This window comes from Rattus norvegicus, chromosome 7 (genome assembly GCF_036323735.1).
Source record: "Rattus norvegicus strain BN/NHsdMcwi chromosome 7, GRCr8, whole genome shotgun sequence".
NCBI lineage: Eukaryota > Metazoa > Chordata > Mammalia > Rodentia > Muridae > Rattus > Rattus norvegicus.
In genome coordinates, this window is record NC_086025.1 from 88255688 (window position 1) to 88270491 (window position 14804).

The window sequence follows — 14804 nt, forward strand, 5'->3', positions numbered from 1 at the left end:
GTTATGGTAGCTCCAGTAAACTTACATACTTCATATATTCTTGGAATGTTTGCATAAATAGTGAGTCTCTGTGGTGTCTGAGAGCTTAGCATGGTACTTTGGACATAGTAAGCTCATTGGTATTTGTCAAACAGAAAGAAAGAGAGGGAAGGAAGACAGGGATGGAGAAAGAGAGGGAGGGAGGAAGGAAGAAAGGGAGGGAGAAAGAGAGGGAGGGGAGAAGAAAGAGAGAGGGAGGGAGAATGGGAGGGAGGGAAAGAATCCACTAGTTAAGAGCAGAAGCACCCTTAAATTTCACCAGGCTTAGTCCTCTGTGATATAAAACAGAAATGATTAGCATTGGCCCTCTTTCTTTCACTTTAATCTCAGGCAGTACTTCAATTGCAGTTGTCAGATCCGTGATGTAAACTAATGCTCCCCAATCTTAAAATTTTAGACATACCTTTACCTGTAAGTCAGGAAGTGATTCTTTAGTCTCTTGTATACAGCCTTATGAGATGCTATAACAATGGAGAGAACGAAGAGACAGCATCTAAGGCCCATGGAACTGAGGAAGAGAAGTCCCAAACCAACAAGGAAACAATTCCCTGTAGCACCTGAGACTATACTTGTTTATTCTGGCTTCTTTTTATGGAGCTGAAAAGTTATTTGGACTCTTTTCCTGGTCCATTCAATATGACAGAGACTTGGTTTAATTTCTTTTCTGGAAGCATCCTTCTTCCTTCGCATTTAAGATATTTATAAATCAACCAACGCATCAATGTGAGGGTAAGGCAGAACAATTTAGTTTAATCTTAAGATTAAGCAACTCACCTTAGTCTTTGTATGGGACACCTTATCACAGAAGAAGTCAATAGAGATGTCCTGTGTTCTCTCTAATGAACAATCAAATATCTTCAAACTATAGAAAGTATATTCACTCAATTGTTAAATGCACCAACAATGCAGGCACATTGTTAAAATGTGTTTAAGGCATAAGTGTAGACCAGGGTTCTCAAACCAACGGAAAGGCTAGATAATGATGCAATGTGACGTTGTATGGAATTTGTGTGAAGTACTAAATGAAACCATAGCAACATGAAAAAACAACACTTCTATTCTGGGGAGGGTTCCTCTGTGAACCTTTGCTTTCACCTTTTCTCTTCCACACCTGCAATACCCAGGTATAAAAAACACAAAACCATCATGGAATTTTGAAAGCCTACCTAGACCTAACTCTGTGATCCCCATGGGAAAATCTTTTCTGGAGATACCAGTGTGCTCTCTCTGTATTCCTTACACTTCACATTCACTTGGCATTGACTCAAAGAGCATTCTAAGCCAGGTGGTGGTGGTTCACACCTTTCATCCCGGCACTTGGGAAGAAGAGACAGGCAGATCTCTGTGAGGTCAAGGCCAGCATGGTTCCAGGATATCCAGGACCACAGGGAGAAACTCTGTCTTGAAAACTGAGAAAGAGGGAGAGAGGGGGAGGAGAGAAAGAATCCTAAGTCAGCACACACACTTGAGTTTGTGGTTTGCCTTATGTATTGTTATGTCTGCTGAGAGACCAGAGGCTTCTTGACTGCAGGAATCATATATACTTTCAGAATTCTAGAAAGAAGAGTGTTTAATCTTTAAGCTGTTTAATTCATTTACCTCACTTACAGATGGGAAAATTGAGTGAAGGTCATGGTTACGTGTCAGTGATAACTCACCATTGGTGGAAGAACAAGAGAAAACTGAAAACTAACACAATTTGACAGTAAATGTCAGATTATGATTACATGGAGAAAGAGTTTAAATTGAAGGGCTCTATTGGGCCACACCCCTCAGAGATTGGGGAACCCTGCAGAAAAGGTGGCTGAAGAATTCTAAAAGTCAGAGATACAGGACACCAGGAGAACACAGCCCACTGAATCAACTAAGGGCTCATGTGGGCTTGCAGAGACTGAAGCAGCATGCATGGGGCCTGCATGGGTCTGCACGAAGTCCTCTGTGTGTGGTGTGGGGTGTGTGTCTGTGTGGGGTGTGGGGTGTGTGTGTGTGTGTGTGTGTGTGTGTGTGTGGTGGGGTGTGTGTGTGTGTGGTGTGTGTGTGTGTGTGTGTGTGTGTGTGTGTGGTGGGGTGTGTGTGTGTGTGGTGTGTGTGTGTGTGTGTGTGTGTGTGTGTGGTGGGGTGTGTGTGTGTGTGGTGTGTGTGTGTGTGTGTGTGTGTGTGTGTGTGTGTGTGTGTGTGTTATGGCTATTAGCTGGGTGCTTTGTGAGATTCCTAATAGTGGAAGCAGGTGTATCTCTGACTCTTTTGCCTGCTGTTGAGACTCTGTTCCTCCTGGTACGTTGGTTAGCTTGTCCAGCTTTGGTGGGACAGCTCTTTGCCTTGCTTTATTGTATCTTGTTGTGTTGTGTTTGGTTGTTGTCTCTTGGAGGCCTTATGAGAGATAGATGGGAATTGGTCTGGGGGAGAAGGAAAGTGGAAGGGAGCTGGGAAGAGTAGAGGGAGAGGAAATGGTGGTCAGGTTAGGATGGATTATATAAAAAGAATCTATTTTATATATTATATTAATATATATTTATATTGCACAAGAGAAGTCTGTACATTAAACTACTTCTCCCAGAGAATACTTCTGGGCACCAGTTTCTGCTTAGAGGTTTGAGGACAAGCATTCAGGTACCGCTTCTTATTTTGATGCCCTTAACATTTTCAAACAAAACCAGGAATCAATTGCTTTCCCTTCCAATATCACTCAGCAGGTCTAACTGGTACTTCTGACTGTATTACGGCCCTTGGCCAGTGACATCACCATTTCCTTCCTCTAGGATGTATCTCTCGGAAGAGAGCATTCAATGTACTGCTCTTTTTCTTTCCTGGTGGGTAATTAAAAGTTTACGGTAAAAGTACTGAAAACAACCTCCATTGTAGTTTCCTTCAGCTCTGTTCAAACAAAAGAAAGCAAAACAAAAACAGGACGTTGCCACAGAACTTTGAGAATACATAAACCATGCTTGCAAAATCGGAAAGAAGGCTGGAGAGATGGCTCAGTCCTTAAAGGCTGACAGCCAAAATTGGAAAGAAGTTGAAGTGAGTGTGTCAGTGCTTGGGCTGGAGGTCATGTTGCCCTCTATTGATGAAGTATAGAAGCTGCCAAGTGCCCTCTCTATCTTCTTTGAATGCCAAAGAAACTGTTTCAGGGAGTTCACAGTGAGGATCTCCTGAGCAAACCTGGGACCAAAGGATATGAATGCTTCTGATGAGAATCCATGGCTTTGTGAGGGCAGGAAAAGAAGTAGGTGGGGCAGGACTAGGAAAGGTGCCCTGGTTTTGGTCTGCCCGCCCCTCTCAGTTAGCCAGTGCTCCTTACCTGGTGAGATGAGAAGAACCAGGATGTCTCTACTGAAATGAAAGTATACAAGAGAAGCATTTTGCCTTCAGAGTCAGCCAGTACCCTGGGGCCTCCATACCAAGGACTCTCAAGATTACTCTGATATTGATCACTAGAAGAGCAAATGCCCAGACAGCCTTGCCATCTTTGCAAATCTAGTTAGGCAAACCAGGAATGAAGCTCAGGATCTTGAATATCTAATAACTGGCCCCACAAGGATTTTGTTGTAAGTGCTCTGATCTTATTTCAAAATAAGATAATGTGGATGCAGGGGAAACAAAGTGAGTGCACACAAAGTGAGTGCCCTATAATGAGCCACACTCTTAGCTCGGATGACACATACTGAAAGACCTCTCATAAGAGCACGTCAAGTGGCAGCCATATACCTCCCCTTTCAGAGCTCACTAGTCCTCCGTCCTAGCAGTCACCTTGGCTAGGAACCCAAAATCAGAGGAAGAGAGAGTAAAGGGGGTAATTACCAGGATCCTTGTGTCCCCACAAGAAACATATTCTTCTTGATGAAGGTGAAAGGGGTGGCTTGTTTTGAAAAACAACTGCACATGGGAAAGATAGGCAGTCAATGAGGCAATGAAGCCTGAGCTTAGAGGTTGGGGAAGCATCTTCCAGGCTACCCTGACCCTGTGGCATTTCTGCATACCTCAATCTCCCTTTTCTTAACTCTCAACAAAAGTTTCCTAAGAGATTTCTGCCACCCCCACCCCCTCTCACACTTAACCTCTCACCACTGTGCACAAGTCTGACTTTTCTGCCATCGCCAGTTACCAATTCCTTCCCAGCATTTGTTTCTATTTTTCATTAGCAAGCAATGCCCTCCACAGTTAGCAAGGTGACATCCTCTGCTGCCTGGTGGATTTTTCTCTGCCCCTTCCAGTCCCGCAGAGACACCCATGAAGATCATCCACTCTGAACCAAACTCACAAGCTAGTGAATCAGTGTTCACAAGTGTGATTTGTTACTTTTGTTCGTTGAAGCATTGGAGAGTGGAGAACAGGAGCTGTTGAGAACACCTCTGGATCCAGACACTGAGAACTTAGGCACCCGCTAGGAAATGTAAAGTTGCGAGCCTGTGATCATAACTATTCAGCAGATTTAGAGAAACTGAGGGTCTGTGTGAAAGTCACCCGTCTGAAAAGAGAGTGAGAATTTGAATTTGTCCCTTTAACTCAGTGCTCACGTTCTTATTAACAATGACAGCATAATGCCTTCCACCACTAAGTATATTAAAATCGCTTAATTAGCAGGATTAATTGAATGAACCTGCCCCGCCCATGCCCTGAATAAACTGAGTACTCTACAAAAGTTTGTCCTTGTACATACCCAAAGCCTCAACTGTATCAATATGTCCAGAATAATACTTCCCTAAGATTGTGAACATAACTTAATCAAAACCATAGTATAGGGAGATCTTAGTCAGTAGAGTGCTTGCTCTGCAAGCATCAGGACCTAAGAACTCCTGTAAAAAGCCAGGCGTCGTGGTGTGTGCTTGTAACCCTGGTGATAGGAAGGTGGAGACAGCATCCTTGGCTGGCCAGGCAATCTAGCCTGATTGGTGAGCTCCAGGTCAACGAGAGACAGTGTCCAAAGAACAGGATAAATGGCTTCCAAGGTGCAATACCAGAGGTTATCTCTGGTCTCTGTGTGAATACGCACCCGTGTTTGCACACCCGCATGCATGCACGCACACGTGCGTGTGCACGCGCGCACTCACACTCACACACATACAGAGTCAAAGAGACAGAAAGAGAGAGCATTCTATACCCAGAGAAGGGTAGGCTGCAATATCATATCCAGCCAACATGTTCTGCACTGCAATGGAATCTTGTTTCCTTTCTGAAACAGGATGACCTTTTAACTGCAGGCCATTCATTCAGATTTGTTCTGGACTTGAGTTGACAGAAGGTCGTTCCCTCCTGACAGCCATTGGACATTCCGTGCTCATTCGTGGTGAATTGCTGCTCCCAAGAGTCACTCTGCCCATGCACAAACCGTTGCCACCAGCCTCTGCTGAACCACATGGCAGAGTTAGGGGGAAACCTGAAGGAAATAATAGCTTCCTTTAAAAACACTCCCTAATGGGACCCTCACTTAAGGAAAAACAGCTGTTCCAAGAAACAGATTCAGGCTGAAGAGAAGTTTGTGCCTTGCTGCAAACCGTCCCCTAAATCAAACCATCCCCTCCATTACAGTTCTAGTTTGAATCTTCTTTTCCACATCTTAGAAGCACAACCAGGTATATGCATGGGTTTGAGGGCCAGAAGTGCTGTGGGAGGATTCCTTATTAACATGCATTCCTTACTATAACTTCTCAGGATGATAAAATACGTCAGTTTTGCAGCCAACTGTCTGTGCATGCCCATGAAACAGAGGCATAGACAGCTCAGTGAACATTAAATGCACAAGTCTCTAGGCCAAGCAGTTCCTGGAGATATGCAGTTGTGGAGATGGAAGACTGCTGTCCTAGTTTCTGATAAAAAATTGTTGTTGTTGTTGTTGTTGTTGTTGTTGTTGTTGTTGTTGACTAGATCCTACTAGTGTGAGGAATGGGTTTATTTCACTTTTCACTTCCAAGTGACTGTGCACCATTGAGGAGTCTGGACAGAAACTCAAGGCCAAAATTTGGAAGTAGAAACTAAAGTAGACAGCATGGAGGGGGATGCTACTTAATGGACTGTTCCCTTTCTTATATAGCCCAGGTCCTTGTGCCCAAGGACCACCCACCGTAGGCCGGGCCCTCCCTCATCAGTTAAAAATGAAGAAAAACGGCAGCACAGGTCCATCTAATTGAAGCAATTTCCCAGTTGAGATTCCCTCAAATAATTCTGTGCTGTGTCATGTTGACAACGGAGACTAACCAGGAGAACCACTGAAGTTGCTATGTTTAAGACCAGGCAACTTGTCAGAAGTGGTCCCGTGTACAGGTTAGGTCAGTCAGACTCTAAATCCCAAGTCCTAATTCTCAACAACCTCTCTATGGTGGTTTCACTAAGATACATTGCCTAAGTTTCAGGCATTCATTAGCATTCTTCCATCCTCTGGGTAGATCTTTGGGGAGGGCTAGGAGGTTGTGGCCTTATTGGAGGATGTATGTCATGGGTGTAGGCTTTGAAGTTTCAAAACACTGTAGTTCCAAATGTGAGCTATCAGCTGTTCTGTCAACGTGCCTTCACTCACTATCATGGGCTCTAGAACAGTGGTTCTCATCCTCCCAATACTTAATAACTTGAATATAGTTCCTCATGTTGTGGTGACCGCAACCAAAAAAATCATTTCATTGCTACTTCATAACTGCAATTTTGCTACTGTTATGAATTTTAATGTAAATATCTGATATGCAGGATATCTGATATGTGGCGTTCCCAAAGGGTTCCTGACCCACAGGTTGAGAACCACTACAATCAAAGCCCAATTAAATGCTTCTTTTTTGTCTTCTTGGTTGTGGTGTTTCAACACAGCAGCAGGAAAGAAACTAATACACTCTCCGTCGTGTTTCCTTTAAGACGCCCATCTGAAATGGGTATGTAGGACAAATTGGAGATTTCAGAACGTGAGAGGAGAAGTCACAGCATCACAAAATATTTATTTATATCCTTGAATTTGTATTTGTCTGCCAGTTATCTGTTGTTGATTGGGCTTGACTGCTTTGTTGGATGTCCCCACTGTCTTCCTACTTTGGGCTTGGTCTTCTCCCATTCTTCTGTCCACTTGACCTCTGAAGGCATTTGGCTCCAACCCATGAACACTTTGAAAACATTTCTTTCAGTTGTCCTACAATCTCTCCACAGCTAAAAGCTATATAAGCAGTTATGAGAGCAGGGCAGGAACAAAGTAGGAAAATCAAAGGAAGAAATGCTGAACCAAACTGAGAGCCTCGTGAAAGCCTACCGGTGGGGCTGAGGTAAAGAATGAAAAGCGAGTTCTCTGCACCCAAATCCCGTGGGAGGGAGAGCTAAACCTTCAGAGAGGCAGACAAGCCTGGGAAACCAGAAGAGACTGCTCCCTGCACACACATCTCGGACGCCAGAGGAAAAAGCCAAAGACCATCTGGAACCCTGGTGCACTGAAGCTCCCGGAAGGGGCGGCACAGGTCTTCCTGGTTGCTGCCGCTGCAGAGAGCCCCTGGGCAGCACCCCACGAGCGAACCTGAGCCTCGGGACCACAGGTAAGACCAAAATTTCTGCTGCACGAAAGCTGCCTGGTGAGCTTGGGACACACGGAAGCAGAATTTCTCTAGGACCGGGCATGTTCTGTGATTAGCGGAAGTCCCACACCCGCGGATCCCGGCCCGCAGCAGCTCTCTGCTCCCAGACCCGGTGAGAGAGAGACCCAACCGCCTGGTCAGGTGGGCACTCCTGAGGCTGCAGAGCGGAAGAGACCACCAACACTGCTCACCCCTGCCCACATCCCTGGCCCAAGAGGAAACTGTATAAGGCCTCTGGGCTCCCGTGGGGGAGGGCCCAGGAGCGGCAGGACCCCTGCGCCTGAGACACAGCCGGAACCTGAAAGAAACAGACCGGATAAACAGTTCTCTGCACCCAAATCCCGTGGGAGGGAGAGCTAAACCTTCAGAGAGGCAGACAAGCCTGGGAAACCAGAAGAGACTTCTCCCTGCACACACATCTCGGACGCCAGAGGAAAAAGCCAAAGACCATCTGGAACCCTGGTGCACTGAAGCTCCCGGAAGGGGCGGCACAGGTCTTCCTGGTTGCTGCCGCTGCAGAGAGCCCCTGGGCAGCACCCCACGAGCGAACCTGAGCCTCGGGACCACAGGTAAGACCAAAATTTCTGCTGCACGAAAGCTGCCTGGTGAACTCAAGACACAGGCCCACAGGAACAGCTGAAGACCTGTAGAGAGGAAAAACTACACGCCCGAAAGCAGAACACTCTGTCCCCATAACTGACTGAAAGAGAGGAAAACAGGTCTACAGCACTCCTGACACACAGGCTTATAGGACAGTCTAGCCACTGTCAGAAATAGCAGAACAAAGTAACACTAGAGATAATCTGATGGCGAGAGGCAAGCGCAGGAACCCAAGCAACAGAAACCAAGACTACATGGCATCATCGGAGCCCAATTCTCCCACCAAAGCAAACACGGAATATCCAAACACACCAGAAAAGCAAGATCTAGTTTCAAAATCATATTTGATCATGATGCTGGAGGACTTCAAGAAAGACATGAACACACTTAGGGAAGCACAGGAAAACATTAATAAACAAGTAAAAGCCTACAGAGAGGAATCGCAAAAATCCCTGAAAGAATTCCAGGAAAACACAAACAAACAGTTGAAGGAATTAAAAATGGAAATAGAAGCAATCAAGAAAGAACACATGGAAACAACCCTGGATATAGAAAACCAAAAGAAGAGACAAGGAGCTGTAGATACAAGCTTCACCAACAGAATACAAGAGATGGAAGAGAGAATCTCAGGAGCAGAAGATTCCATAGAAATCATTGACTCAACTGTCAAAGATAATGTAAAGCGGAAAAAGCTACTGGTCCAAAACATACAGGAAATCCAGGACTCAATGAGAAGATCAAACCTAAGGATAATAGGTATAGAAGAGAGTGAAGACTCCCAGCTCAAAGGACCAGTAAATATCTTCAACAAAATCATAGAATAAAACTTCCCTAACCTAAAAAAAGAGATACCCATAGACATACAAGAAGCCTACAGAACTCCAAATAGATTGGACCAGAAAAGAAACACCTCCCGTCACATAATTGTCAAAACACCAAACGCACAAAATAAAGAAAGAATATTAAAAGCAGTAAGGGAAAAAGGTCAAGTAACATATAAAGGGAGACCTATCAGAATCACACCAGACTTCTCGCCAGAAACTATGAAGGCCAGAAGATCCTGGACTGATGTTATACAGACCCTAAGAGAACACAAATGCCAGCCCAGGTTACTGTATCCAGCAAAACTCTCAATTAACATTGATGGAGAAACCAAGATATTCCATGACAAAACCAAATTTACACAATATCTTTCTACAAATCCAGCACTACAAAGGATAATAAATGGTAAAGCCCAACATAAGGAGGCAAGCTATACCCTAGAAGAAGCAAGAAACGAATCGTCTTGGCAACAAAACAAAGAGAATGAAAGCACACAAACATAACCTCATATCCAAATATGAATATAAAGGGAAACAATAATCACTATTCCTTAATATCTCTCAATATCAATGGCCTCAACTCCCCAATAAAAAGACATAGATTAACAAACTGGATACGCAACGAGGACCCTGCATTCTGCTGCCCACAGGAAACACACCTCAGAGACAAAGACAGACACTACCTCAGAGTGAAAGGCTGGAAAACAACTTTCCAAGCAAATGGTCAGAAGAAGCAAGCTGGAGTAGCCATTCTAATATCAAATAAAATCAATTTCCAACTAAAAGTCATCAAAAAAGATAAGGAAGGACACTTCATATTCATCAAAGGAAAAATCCACCAAGATGAACTCTCAATCCTAAATATCTATGCCCCAAATACAAGGGCACCTACATACGTAAAAGAAACCTTACTAAAGCTCAAAACACACATTGCACCTCACACAATAATAGTGGGAGATTTCAACACCCCACTCTCATCAATGGACAGATCATGGAAACAGAAATTAAACAGTGATGTCGACAGACTAAGAGAAGTCATGAGCCAAATGGACTTAACGGATATTTATAGAACATTCTATCCTAAAGCAAAAGGATATACCTTCTTCTCAGCTCGTCATGGTACTTTCTCCAAAATTGACCATATAATTGGTCAAAAAACGGGCCTCAACAGGTACAGAAAGATAGAAATAATCCCATGCGTGCTATCGGACCACCACGGCCTAAAACTGGTCTTCAATAACAATAAGGGAAGAATGCCCACATATACGTGGAAATTGAACAATGCTCTACTCAATGATAACCTGGTCAAGGAAGAAATAAAGAAAGAAATTAAAAACTTTTTAGAATTTAATGAAAATGAAGATACAACATACTCAAACTTATGGGACACAATGAAAGCTGTGCTAAGAGGAAAACTCATAGCGCTGAGTGCCTGCAGAAAGAAACAGGAAAGAGCATATGTCAGCAGCTTGACAGCCCACCTAAAAGCTCTAGAACAAAAAGAAGCAAATACACCCAGGAGGAGTAGAAAGCAGGAAATAATCAAACTCAGAGCTGAAATCAACCAAGTAGAAACAAAAAGGACCATAGAAAGAATCAACAGAACCAAAAGTTGGTTCTTTGAGAAAATCAACAAGATAGATAAACCCTTAGCCAGACTAACGAGAGGACACAGAGAGTGCGTCCAAATTAACAAAATCAGAAATGAAAAGGGAGACATAACTACAGATTCAGAGGAAATTCAAAAAATCATCAGATCTTACTATAAAAACCTATATTCAACAAAATTTGAAAATCTTCAGGAAATGGACAATTTCCTAGACAGATACCAGGTATCGAAGTTAAATCAGGAACAGATACACCAGTTAAACAACCCCATAACTCCTAAGGAAATAGAAGCAGTCATTAAAGGTCTCCCAACCAAAAAGAGCCCAGGTCCAGACGGGTTTAGTGCAGAATTCTATCAAACCTTCATAGAAGACCTCATACCAATATTATCCAAACTATTCCACAAAATTGAAACAGATGGAGCCCTACCGAATTCCTTCTACGAAGCCACAATTACTCTTATACCTAAACCACACAAAGACACAACAAAGAAAGAGAACTTCAGACCAATTTCCCTTATGAATATCGACGCAAAAATACTCAATAAAATTCTGGCAAACCGAATCCAAGAGCACATCAAAACAATCATCCACCATGATCAAGTAGGCTTCATCCCAGTTATGCAGGGATGGTTTAATATACGGAAAACCATCAACGTGATCCATTATATAAACAAACTGAAAGAACAGAACCACATGATCATTTCATTAGATGCTGAGAAAGCATTTGACAAAATTCAACACCCCTTCATGATAAAAGTCCTGGAAAGAATAGGAATTCAAGGCCCATACCTAAACATAGTAAAAGCCATATACAGCAAACCAGTTGCTAACATTAAACTAAATGGAGAGAAACTTGAAGCAATCCCACTAAAATCAGGGACTAGACAAGGCTGCCCACTCTCTCCCTACTTATTCAATATAGTTCTTGAAGTTGTAGCCAGAGCAATCAGACAACAAAAGGAGATCAAGGGGATACAGATCAGAAAAGAAGAGGTCAAAATATCACTATTTGCAGATGACATGATAGTATATTTAAGTGATCCCAAAAGTTCCACCAGAGAACTACTAAAGCTGATAAACAACTTCAGCAAAGTGGCTGGGTATAAAATTAACTCAAATAAATCAGTTGCCTTCCTCTATACAAAAGAGAAACAAGCCGAGAAAGAAATTAGGGAAACGACACCCTTCATAATAGACCCAAATAATATAAAGTACCTCGGTGTGACTTTAACCAAGCAAGTAAAAGATCTGTACAATAAGAACTTCAAGACACTGAGGAAAGAAATTGAAGAAGACCTCAGAAGATGGAAAGATCTCCCATGCTCATGGATTGGCAGGATTAATATAGTAAAAATGGCCATTTTACCAAAAGCAATCTACAGATTCAATGCAATCCCCATCAAAATACCAATCCAAATCTTCAAAGAGTTAGACAGAACAATTTGCAAATTCATCTGGAATAACAAAAAACCCAGGATAGCTAAAGCTATCCTCAACAATAAAAGGACTTCAGGGGGAATCACTATCCCTGAACTCAAGCAGTATTACAGAGCAATAGTGATAAAAACTGCATGGTATTGGTACAGAGACAGACAGATAGACCAATGGAATAGAATTGAAGACCCAGAAATGAACCCACACACCTATGGTCACTTGATTTTTGACAAAGGAGCCAAAACCATCCAATGGAAAAAAGATAGCATTTTCAGCAAATGGTGCTGGTTCAACTGGAGGGCAACATGTAGAAGAATGCAGATCGATCCATGCTTATCACCCTGTACAAAGCTTAAGTCCAAGTGGATCAAGGACCTCCACATCAAACCAGACACACTCAAACTAATAGAAGAAAAACTAGGGAAGCATCTGGAACACATGGGCACTGGAAAAAATTTCCTGAACAAAACACCAATGGCTTATGCTCTAAGATCAAGAATCGACAAATGGGATCTCATAAAACTGCAAAGCTTCTGTAAGGCAAAGGACACTGTGGTTAGGACAAAACGGCAACCAACAGATTGGGAAAAGATCTTTACCAATCCTACAACAGATAGAGGCCTTATATCCAAAATATACAAAGAACTCAAGAAGTTAGACCGCAGGGAAACAAATAACCCTATTAAAAAATGGGGTTCAGAGCTAAACAAAGAATTCACAGCTGAGGAATGCCGAATGGCCGAGAAACACCTAAAGAAATGTTCAACATCTTTAGTCATAAGGGAAATGCAAATCAAAACAACCCTGAGATTTCACCTCACACCAGTGAGAATGGCTAAGATCAAAAACTCAGGTGACAGCAGATGCTGGCGAGGATGTGGAGAAAGAGGAACACTCCTCCATTGTTGGTGGGATTGCAGACTGGTAAAACCATTCTGGAAATTAGTCTGGAGGTTCCTCAGAAAATTGGACATTGAACTGCCTGAGGATCCAGCTATACCTCTCTTGGGCATATACCCAAAAGATGCCTCAACATATAAAAGAGACACGTGCTCCACTATGTTCATCGCAGCCTTATTTATAATAGCCAGAAACTGGAAAGAACCCAGATGCCCTTCAACAGAGGAATGGATACAGAAAATGTGGTACATCTACACAATGGAATATTACTCAGCTATCAAAAACAACGAGTTTATGAAATTCGTAGGCAAATGGTTGGAACTGGAAAATATCATCCTGAGTGAGCTAACCCACTCACAGAAAGACATACATGGTATGCACTCATTGATAAGTGGCTATTAGCCCAAATGCTTGAATTACCCTAGATCCCTAGAACAAACGAAACTCAAAACGGATGATCAAAATGTGAATGCTTCACTCCTTCTTTAAATGAGGAAAAAGAATACCCTTGGCAGGGAAGGGAGAGGCAAAGATTAAAACAGAGACTGAAGGAACACCCATTCAGAGCCTGCCCCACATGTGTCCCATACATATACAGCCACCCAATTAGACAAGATGGATGAAGCAAAGAAGTGCAAACCGACAGGAGCCGGATGTAGATCTCTCCTGAGAGACACAGCCAGAATACAGCAAATACAGAGGCGAATGCCAGCAGCAAACCACTGAACTGAGAATAGGTCCCCTATTGAAGGAATCAGAGAAAGAACTGGAAGAGCTTGAAGGGGCTCGAGACCCCAAAAGTACAACAATGCCAAGCAATCAGAGCTTCCAGGGACTAAGCCACTACCTAAAGACTATACATGGACTGACCCTGGACTCTGACCCCATAGGTAGCAATGAATATCCTAGTAAGAGCACCAGTGGAAGGGGAAGCCCTGGGTCCTGCTAAGACTGAACCCCCAGTGAACTAGTCTATGGGGGGAGGGCGGCAATGGACGGAGGGTGGGGAGGGGAACACCCATAAGGAAGGGGAGGGGGGAGGGGGATGTTTGCCCGGAAACCGGGAAAGGGAATAACACTCGAAATGTATATAAGAAATACTCAAGTTAATAAAAAAAAAAAAAAAAAAAAGAATGAAAAGCACTGTTTTATATGAAGCACCAGTTCAGATCCTCGGTTAGTAGAACAACGGAGTGCTGTGTTGAGGATTCTGAGACAGCACAGCAGAGCAAAGAAGAGAGAATGATTCATGGGCTCAATGGGACCATGCACAGACCCCTAGGTTTACTGCCCAGCCCACAAAAGAAAAAATATTGCCTAAAGACCATAGTTTTAGCCTCTGAATACTACTTATGAATATGTTTATAAAGAGCCCCTTAATAGGGAGATGATCTGCAAAGCTGGGTTTCGGTAGTATTATAAAGCAAGTGACGTTCATGTATAAATGGATAAAGAAGTAAAGAAGAGACATGTGCATACATAATATAAACCAGAGAGAAAAAAAGCAATAGCTAGTTTGAGATCAATGTTACTTCTCATTCTAAATAAACTAGCATTTTTTAAGTTTATTTTTACTTTCAGTGTGGAGATATTACAAGATTCTTTGCAATAATAAATTGGGAGTTTTTAAGAAGAAGACAAAAGTTTCGGGGTTTCTATGGTTAAAACAGATATGACGAAATAGGAACATCAATTAATTAAGGATGTCACCATTCCTCAATGTGCTATAAACCCTGGTTCTTTCAGAGAAATCTCTGGCTCCTGAAAAAAAAATAAGTTAAAAAGATTGTCAAGTTTTTAAATGTTCATTTTTTCTTGGAGTTCCTTGATTCCTTTAGGAGCAAAAAAACTTTATAGAC